Raw genomic sequence first — 9,363 nt, forward strand, 5'->3', positions numbered from 1 at the left:
CGACCTCATTGCTTGGTTTTTGCTCTGACATGCACCATCAACAGTGGGACCTCATGTAGACCAGTGTGTACCTTTCCAAATCATGTCCAATCAACTGAATTTACCATAGGTGGACTCCAATCAAGTTATAGAAACATCTCAAGGATGATCAATGGAAACAGGATGCACCTGAGTTCAATTTAGAGTCTCATAGCAAAAGGTCTGAATAGTTATTTCTGTTTTTTTTATTTTTAATACATTTACTAATATTATCGAAAATGTTTTGTCATTACAGGGTATTGTGTGTAGATTGATTGAGGAAAACATTTACTTAATCCATTTTAGAATAAGGCTGTAACAATGTGGAAGTATCAAGGGGTCTGAATACTTCCCGAAGGCACTGTATGTAAAGTAGACAGTCACAGAGGATTTTCTCCTGAATAACTGGTCAGGGCAGAGCACTTTCCATTCAGCTTCAGGCAACTTTGATGTAAGGCTTGATCACACCTGCTGTGACTACTTCTATCCATCATGCCCATTGATTTATCTAGTGAACAATGGATAAGCACCAATGTAATTACACCCAACACAATGTTGAAAAACAGAATGCTTACCACCACTAGATCACATAATTAGAAATGAGCTGGCACCAGTGTAGCATAAGAAAGTGAAAGCTGCAACAGGGACTTTAACCAGGGCTCATATGTGGCAAAGTGAGCTCTAACAGTTGTTGCCATGAAAGCCTAGTAGGCCTCTGGGCAGAGGTGGTAGGACTGCAATGCTGGCATATGCCTAAGTATATAACATGATTGACACGACCGTAATAATCATCATGAAACGGCCTTGGAAGTGCCATAAGTGTAAGCCAACATAATACATTATTTTACATTAACCTGTTTAACCCTTTGGTGCGTACGATCACATATTTGTGATCATTGTTGACTGGTCCCTGCAGCATACCATCACAAATGTGATTGGAACAGTAGCAACAGAAGGTATAGTTGAAGTCGGAAGTTTACATACACCTTAGCCAAATACATTTAAACTCAGATTTTCACAATTCCTGACATTTAATCCTAGTAAAATTCACTGTCTTAGGTCAGTTAGGATCCCCACTTTATTTTAAGAATGTATGTCAGAATAATAGTGGAGAGAATGATTTATTTCAGCTTTTATTTCTTTCATCACATTCCCAGTGGGTCAGAAGTTTACATACTCAATTAGTTTGCCGATGACAATTTGACAGTTTGTCACCGTTATAGTTCAATTAATGTATTGTTTAGTGTTGTGTTGTGTAGTGGCTTTGCTGGCATGCATCCCACTTAATTATTTTTTTCTGGTACCGCATGGCAAGCGGTACCAGAGTGCCAAGTCTAGGTCCAAAAGGGTTCTCAACAGCTTCTACCCTTTTCTATTGGGGCATAGTCACTTTAACTCTACCTACATGTACATATTATCTCAATTACCTCGACTAACCGGTGCCCCCGCACATTGACTCTGTACCGGTACAGAGTCAATGTATATGGCCCTGTATATGGCCTCGCTATTGTTATTTTACTGCTGCTCTTTAATTATTTTTTTTTAAACTTTATTTATAATCTATTTTTTACTTAACACATATTTTTCTTAACTGCATTGTTGGTTAAAAGGCTTGTAAGTAAGCATTTCACTATATTCGGCGCATGTGACAAATAACATTTAATTTTATTTGAAAATCTGCTGAAATACTTTTTGTACATATTTGCACAAATTGAGTGTGAGATTGTGTTGCAACACAACACTTAATCCACAAAATAGATTTTCACTAGTATCAATCAGTGCATGATTTTCACAGAAATATCAGGATTTGGTCCCTTCAATTTAGAACTTTGCATTCAGTGTATAGAAAGACCTGGGCCCACTTTCCCAAAAGTGTCTTAAAGAGCCACTGAACACGATGATTGACACTTGTGTTTTTCTGTTGCTCTTTAGAAAAATGAGATTTCAGTCTTGGAGCTGTTTCCTGACCGATTTCACGTTTGGTTAATGATGTTTGTCCCCCATGAAACACTGTAGATGTGGATTTTACTTCCTCAAAATAACCAGAATGAATCTGATTCATAACCAGAAGAAATCTGTAATTTTTATGTTTTTGCCAAGGATGTTTTAGTTTCACAACTGTACATCTAACTAAGGTGTTTGGGGCAGTATTTCTCAAGTTCAAAAATGCTCAATGTCTTGTCTTATGTAAACAAAGTCGGAGCTGCTGGGCAGGACTGTCTCACTGTCTATGCTCTTGGATAGAGCGCATCACTGCAGCTGTTCACCCCATGTTAGTGGGTAAATGGACATCGTCAAATCAAAACTCAACCTTAATTTATCCGTTGTGATGCATGGACGTTCCAAACTCAGTTTTAAACGAGACTGACTTCATGACAAATTATCCTATTTACACTTTGTAGTCAATTTTGACATAAGATGAACTGTTTCTGACTCAAATTGATGCCACAGGCCGGTTTCAAAGGCATTTGTTGCTTTTTAAAGGCAGTCGCTCTTTAAAGCTAATTTCGTCATTAGAAACTTCAAGAGGTGATTTTAGCATATAAATCTTGGTGGGGCAAAAAAATAATTAAGTGGGATGCATGCCAGCAAAGCCACTACACAACACAACACTAAACAATACATTAATTGAACTATAACGGTGACAAACTGTGCCCACAAACTGTTAGGGCCTACATAAAGCTGTCCCAACAGCAGTCCAAACATCTTCCCATCAGCGGAACCTTGTCTGGCAGCGAAACAGTTCTTTCAGCCTCATTTACTGCCTTTTTAAAAAACATAGCTGATATGGCTGACTTGCTTAAACAAATGGGGTTTCTAATGACAATTGAGATGAACAAACTATGGCATAAGGGGACGACAAGCGGATAAGAGGCAATCCATCATTTCGATTAAGAGATTAATGAGCAAGCTACGACGGACGTAGTCAATATAACTATTTGTTTAGCACTTTTGAAATGTACAGCGACAGAATTCAGAACATGGTTCTTACAGTTTTCTCCCTGTACACCAAGTCAGAACCGTAGTATAAATGAAGGGGGCATATAAGCACACAATGAAAGCTCTTACAATATTCAATGATTACATTTCTCTAAAACTGGTTATAGGCTACATGTGCACCACCAAGTCAGAACAGTAGGTGAAATTAAGAGGGGTAAATAGACTAAATTATTAGGGTGAGGCCCATGGGCTACTAACATCTTACAACATACCTAATATCTTACAACATACCCCTATGTATATCTCCCTGGCATATTATATCCTTTATGCAGCAGCATACAATACATGTTTGGACTCACCTTGTAGTGCTGTGCTCACATGAAAGGAAGATGGTGCGGCGGTCCTTCGTGGGCAAATTTTGTCATCAAAGTCTGGCATTCTCTGGATTTATGGGGCTTTCAAAACAACTGGAATCTCTGGAGAAAAAACAAGGTTGAATCATGATGATGTCATTGATCTTCAGTTCGTAGCTCTAGAAAGAGGCCGGATTTAATATTCCGAGTTAGATGACCGCTCAAAACATATTTTCCCAGTCGGTGCTCATTTATTCCTGACTGCTCAGTTGTCTTGAACTCACTGAAGTCAAGTTTTTGCAGTTCTGAGTTAAATTGTTTTGAGTGCGGCACAAATCATGCTTCATTGACAGCATGGCCAATGTTGAATGTTTATCATTTTAAACTTGGAAAAGAGCCCCTTAATCCTAGATTTGGGACCACACAGCCACTGTTACTGATTCCTTCCAAACCACTCATTGTTGAATTTGCTATTTCCAACTTGTTGTGTAATGTTTATGTCCTATGGTTGATGAGCACCGATATGTTTTATCTATAATTTCTCTTCATTTTTTCTCTTCATATGACAAGGATTAAAAATGATTTTTCAATAGATTGTAGACTTGATTCATGATGATGACTGCTAGCTAAGATTATGAAAGTATGATGTTGATATGATCAGTCCAATCAAAGCTACTGTACATATAACGTTGCCATTTTATCTGTGGCCAATGACCTTGAGCCTTCTTGGATGGGCACTTCTAATGTAAATCTATGGCAGCACCCAAGGGGCTAGAATTTTTGAGGTGTCCCCTTAGACTTTGAGGTGACGTTGTGTCCCCATGAGTGACAGAACACTGAGCCAATCACGGCGCAATGCTCCTTATTTTCTGCTGGCTTGCCCCACCACCACCACAGAAAGCACTGAGCTAGGCTGAAACCCCTGCATTTGTGCCGCCTTAATCAAGAAAAGCAAAAAATAGACCATGTTTGAATGCCGCTTTATTAACTAAATTACATCTGTTTTTACATTATTTGCAAACTGATATGTGACACGTATTAATGCCAAAATAACATGCAAAACAGGCAAGCCCCCCCAAAAATGTGTGCTAAAAATGTGGGGCTCAAAACAGGTGGAGCAGAGCTGAATGACGGGTCACCACCAGAACCTTCATAGGATCATCTTAAATCTCTGAGTTGTTTTGCAAAACCATCGTTTTTAATGTTGCACTTGAAAACACTCAATCGAACGCCTGCCTCAGAGCAGTCGTAGAACAGCTAGAACTAAATGCTTCCTTATAGGTTTTCTTTCTTCACTGCTGCATCAATGTATACACAAACATGTCTTCTAAAAATAGAATCACATGGTTTATCCTTCTCTGTGTTACTGCTGATAACTTCAGAACTAAGTTCACTACAAATACAAAGTTGCCAATGTCTTTGCAATTGATACGAACAAGCAATGTGCGAAAATATGATTCAAATGAACAGAGATGACTGCATTAATATATTAACAGTCTGCTATGCATATTTCAATCATGTTGAAATACATTTTATGTTCAATCAACTGAGTTCTGTAATTTGTCTCAATATATTTCATGATGTATAGCCTAGCATATAAACAATGATCTGCCACATCTGTGATTTTGTGAATTGTTATTGGGTAAGCATTAGAATAAGCACCTCAATATTTAGTGGTAATACGAGCGGCCCACTGGGCACAGACGTCAGTTCAATGTCTGGTTTTGATTTACATTTGGTTGAGTTGTCAACTAACGTGAAATCAACAAAAAATGTACTATGTCATTGTACTTAGGTTAAAATTTGGGGGGTAAAATACGAAATTCTCTTACTTGCAGGGAGATCCTTGAAGATTGATGTCGGAGTTGGACTTCTATCCATGTCCAGAGGACATCGGAAAATGCCTTCAAAACCGGCCACTAGGGGCAAAAGTGAGCGCTATTACCATCAAGTAGGCTTGGGTTTTGCTAGGATGTTGTGGATCGGATGGTGGATGGGCGTAAACTCATGACGCCGGATCACTGGTTTTACTTTTTTGGTTTTAACCCTATCCCAAACTTGAACTCTTACCTTAACCATTCGGAATGAGTGCCTGAACTTAACCCTTAACTTAAATATTTTACATTTGGAGAAATGGAAGATACACAGCAGCAGGAGCAAAAAAAAATCGAAAATTTACATTTGGAGCAACTTCGAAATTTGACGTTTAGAGAATGTGGATGAATGTATAATTCTGCAGTGACTGTGAGAGCTTGTTGCTGGATGAGTGTTTGCAAATCCAATTAGTTTTCTATGTAGTTTCAAAGTCATCATATTGATTTTTGGGGGTTGAAATGACATCATTCAACCAGTTTTTTCCCAGTCGGTGATCCGTCGTCAGTGTTGTGAAATAATTATAATGTTAAGGTAAGATTTGAATGGAAAAAGCTGATCTGAGAGCAGAGCTCGCTTTCTTTCCTTAGCGACCGTTCTCTGTGTGGTGTTTTGGGAAACGCATGTTACATCTTCGGCTGTTTTTAATTTTTTTTATTTAACCTTTATTTAACTAGGCAAGTCAGTTAAGAACAAATTCTTATTTACAAAGGCAAAAGGCCTCCTGCGGGGACAGGGGCTGGGATAAAATGTTTTAAACATAAATAAATATAGGACAAAACGCACATAACGACAAGAGAGACACCACAACACTACATAAAGAGAGACCTACAAGATAGCATGGCAGCAACACAACATGGCAGCAGCACAACATGGTAGCAGCACAAAACATGGTACAACATTATTGGGCACAGACAACAGCACAAAGGGCAAGAAGGTAGAGACAACCATACATCACGCGAAGAAGCCACAACTGTCAGTAAGAGTGTCCATGAAAGATGCATCATTAAAACAGTCCTAAGCCTAAATTCCATGTAGTACCGGGTCCTGGGCCTCGTTTCCCAGTTGTGACGTAACTTAACCTGATGATCGTACCAGATACATCATTATTTATGAGCCAAGTTTTTATGTGTTTCCCAAACAAGCACATATAGAGAACGTTTGCTAAGTGCGTCGTTAGACTGTCCATATTGATAGGATCGAAAGAAAAGCAGCTCTCTCAGATCAGCTTTCTCCATTTAAATCTTACCTTTACATTATAATTGTTACACAATACTGACGACATATCAGCTCCTAGAGCGATATTACCACCTAAGGCTGCAAATAGGCTATTGAGGCGGATTATTATGCTTAAATTTGATTTACCCAATAATAATGCACTTAATCACAGATAGGGCACGTAATAGCGCACGTCACACAAACACATTGAGGAAAAAATGACAGACCGTAGCCTAGTAGCAAATTACAACTCAATTAATTGAACATGAACTGTATTTAAATATGTTTGAAATGGCCTATATAGGCCCATGTATTCTATGTATCTATTAATGCAGTCATCTCTGTTTTCATTTGAAGCATCATTTTATCCTTCACTTGTTTGTAACAATTGCAAATAGGCCTACTTTGGCAACTTTGTATTTGTAGTCAACTTCGTTCTGAAGTTATCGGCGGTCACAGTCACAGCCTAAACATCTTCATTCTATGTTTAGCAGATATCTTCTGTGAATAAAGTGATGCAGAAGGGCACAACATAATCTGATGCACTTTGGCTGCTCTACACGTGGTCTGGATCATTCCTAGATGGGCGAATGTTTTTAGAAGCCATGTTACAAACGAAGGCTCTGGGAAACACCCCCGCTACTATAAAGATGCTCTGGGAAACACCCCCGCTACTATAAAGATGCATCATAAGAAGGTTTTAACGATTCTCTTAACACTACTAAGGCTCTGGGAAAGGAGGCCTTGAGCTGTCAGTTGATGTAGAGAGGACCGGGTCGCCTATAGCCTGAACTGTCAGTTCATTTGGAAGTGTTATAACAGCCGATGTGTTGTCATTTTGGATGGTTTAGCCTACTGCACCCGACCTGTTTCCTCCGTTGCATGGTTTATTTCCCCGGGGTCACGGGGTCAAACAACTTATTGCACTAATTGAATGTGAACGGTGGGCGTTGAAGTCTTTAACCCTTTCATAATCAACAAAATTATATCCGGCTAGATAGTGGAAACTAAGAAGTAACCTATCTTATTTCACAGATTGGCTGATATGGCTGTTATGTTAAACCCTCATGATGATCATCTGAAATGGACAACCCTAATTGGGTAAATTAGTGACGATATTTTACATTGCCATTAACATAAATTGGTTTAATGTTATGCTTTTAGAATCGTCAACCGGGCACGATTATTTTATTATTATAGGCCCAATTCTTCCCTGAGGCTCTGAGACAGTGCTTGACTTGGGCAGCAGCTCAACGAGCTGAGTACCGGCACCTCACATTTTCTACTGCTTGAGGTCCTGTTCCTCTTATAGAATATTAGCTCAAACGTATTGTGGAGCTCCTGCACCTAAATGTAAACAATACCGGCTCCCAAAATGAGTACAGGCACCTATTTTAGTCCAAGCCAAGCACTGCTCTGAGGGATTCACACTTTTTGTCCTGGAATATTGGACATTATGCACAAATGTTGCATTGCGCCATTTTAGGGCTATGTGGCCACGGCAGGGGGCACTCTAAAAATCCAGGCATTTTAAGTTTTAACGTTTGCACATTGCATAATATTGTTCATAACCTTATATCAAAGTTTGTTTGATGTATCATTATAATATTGTTACATGGTTAACCATATTCATCACAATGCTCTGTTATATCGGCCATCGGTTCGTTAATAAACTCGATAACAAAACCATTCCTTGCAAATATTAGCTTTTATTCACCCAACCTCAACCTCTTTCCTGTTTTACGTTTTAATTATGGTTGACAAGTATTTTAATTGAACATGTAGCCCAATAGGACTGTAACCTATGTGATACGTTCATCTTTGTACGAGAAAGGAACACAACAATTGACTGTTTTTGTGGTGTTTTTTTCACATTTGTGTTTAAATATTTTCAAAATGTATGCATTATGAGTTTCAAGTTCCACATTGATAGGCCTTCAGCCATCACATCTTGAATTAAAGTGATCTTCGTTTACTTGTCCTATATTTTCTAAAGAATTTCACGATTAATTAACATGTTTCAACCTTGTTGTCCTTTAATTATTATTTACTCTGAATTGATGTATTATTAACGAGTAATTCTCAGCTGGTGATTGATCGGCAGTTTATTTATCCAGAACCCAAGGAACGCAAGGAGCATTTAGACTATAGGATCATTTCATCATCAAATTATAGACTAATATGCAACCAAAATGTTGTAATTTTGTAGGTCTATGAAATTATAATTTTACCGCAACTCCAACACTATTGTTTACATTTTGATATTAGTTTTAGAAAAATTATTTTATAATTAATTTAAGTTGTTATTCAGCGATTTTAATTAGAGGATCCTCAAATCTGTAGGCAGAAACATACATTAATTATAATAATCAAATAAATGTTGTGCTTGTTTGAAAATGAATGGTTTACCAAGCGACTTTTTATTTTCTGTACATTAATGGGCCAAGGAAACCTCGTTTGATTAGAGTCAAGGGGTCTCAAACTATAAACGTTCCTAATTATAAAAGTGATATATAAGTAAGTTTATTCATGGGATGTTTTGTGCACTGTTGTTTTATCTCTGATACTTAACGTTTGCACAAATGCTTTATAGCTGGCCCACATAACAAGATATTACTGCTTCGTTCAACATTAACCTACCATATATAGGACATATTTCATACGTGTTTGTCCCGTCTCTTTTTTTCTAGTGGCACACTTTGGTTTTCTGAAAAATCCTGTAATGTAATGATTAGGCTATAGTCTAATAGAAAATATGATTAGGTCTACCATAAAAACCTTGTAATAACTCAAGAATAGCATTTATATTTTGTTTGTCAAATCTTCTCCATTCGGAAAGATATGATAAGCCAACCACTGTTCCTTATGTTTTGAGTGTGTAAACGTTATTCATTAGATAGGCTATTTAGATGGCTTTGCTAAACAGTTTTAGACATTTGGCCTCCAACTTGCGCCCTGACTC

The sequence above is a fragment of the Salvelinus namaycush genome, chromosome 13 (assembly GCF_016432855.1).
Source record: "Salvelinus namaycush isolate Seneca chromosome 13, SaNama_1.0, whole genome shotgun sequence".
Taxonomy (NCBI): domain Eukaryota; kingdom Metazoa; phylum Chordata; class Actinopteri; order Salmoniformes; family Salmonidae; genus Salvelinus; species Salvelinus namaycush.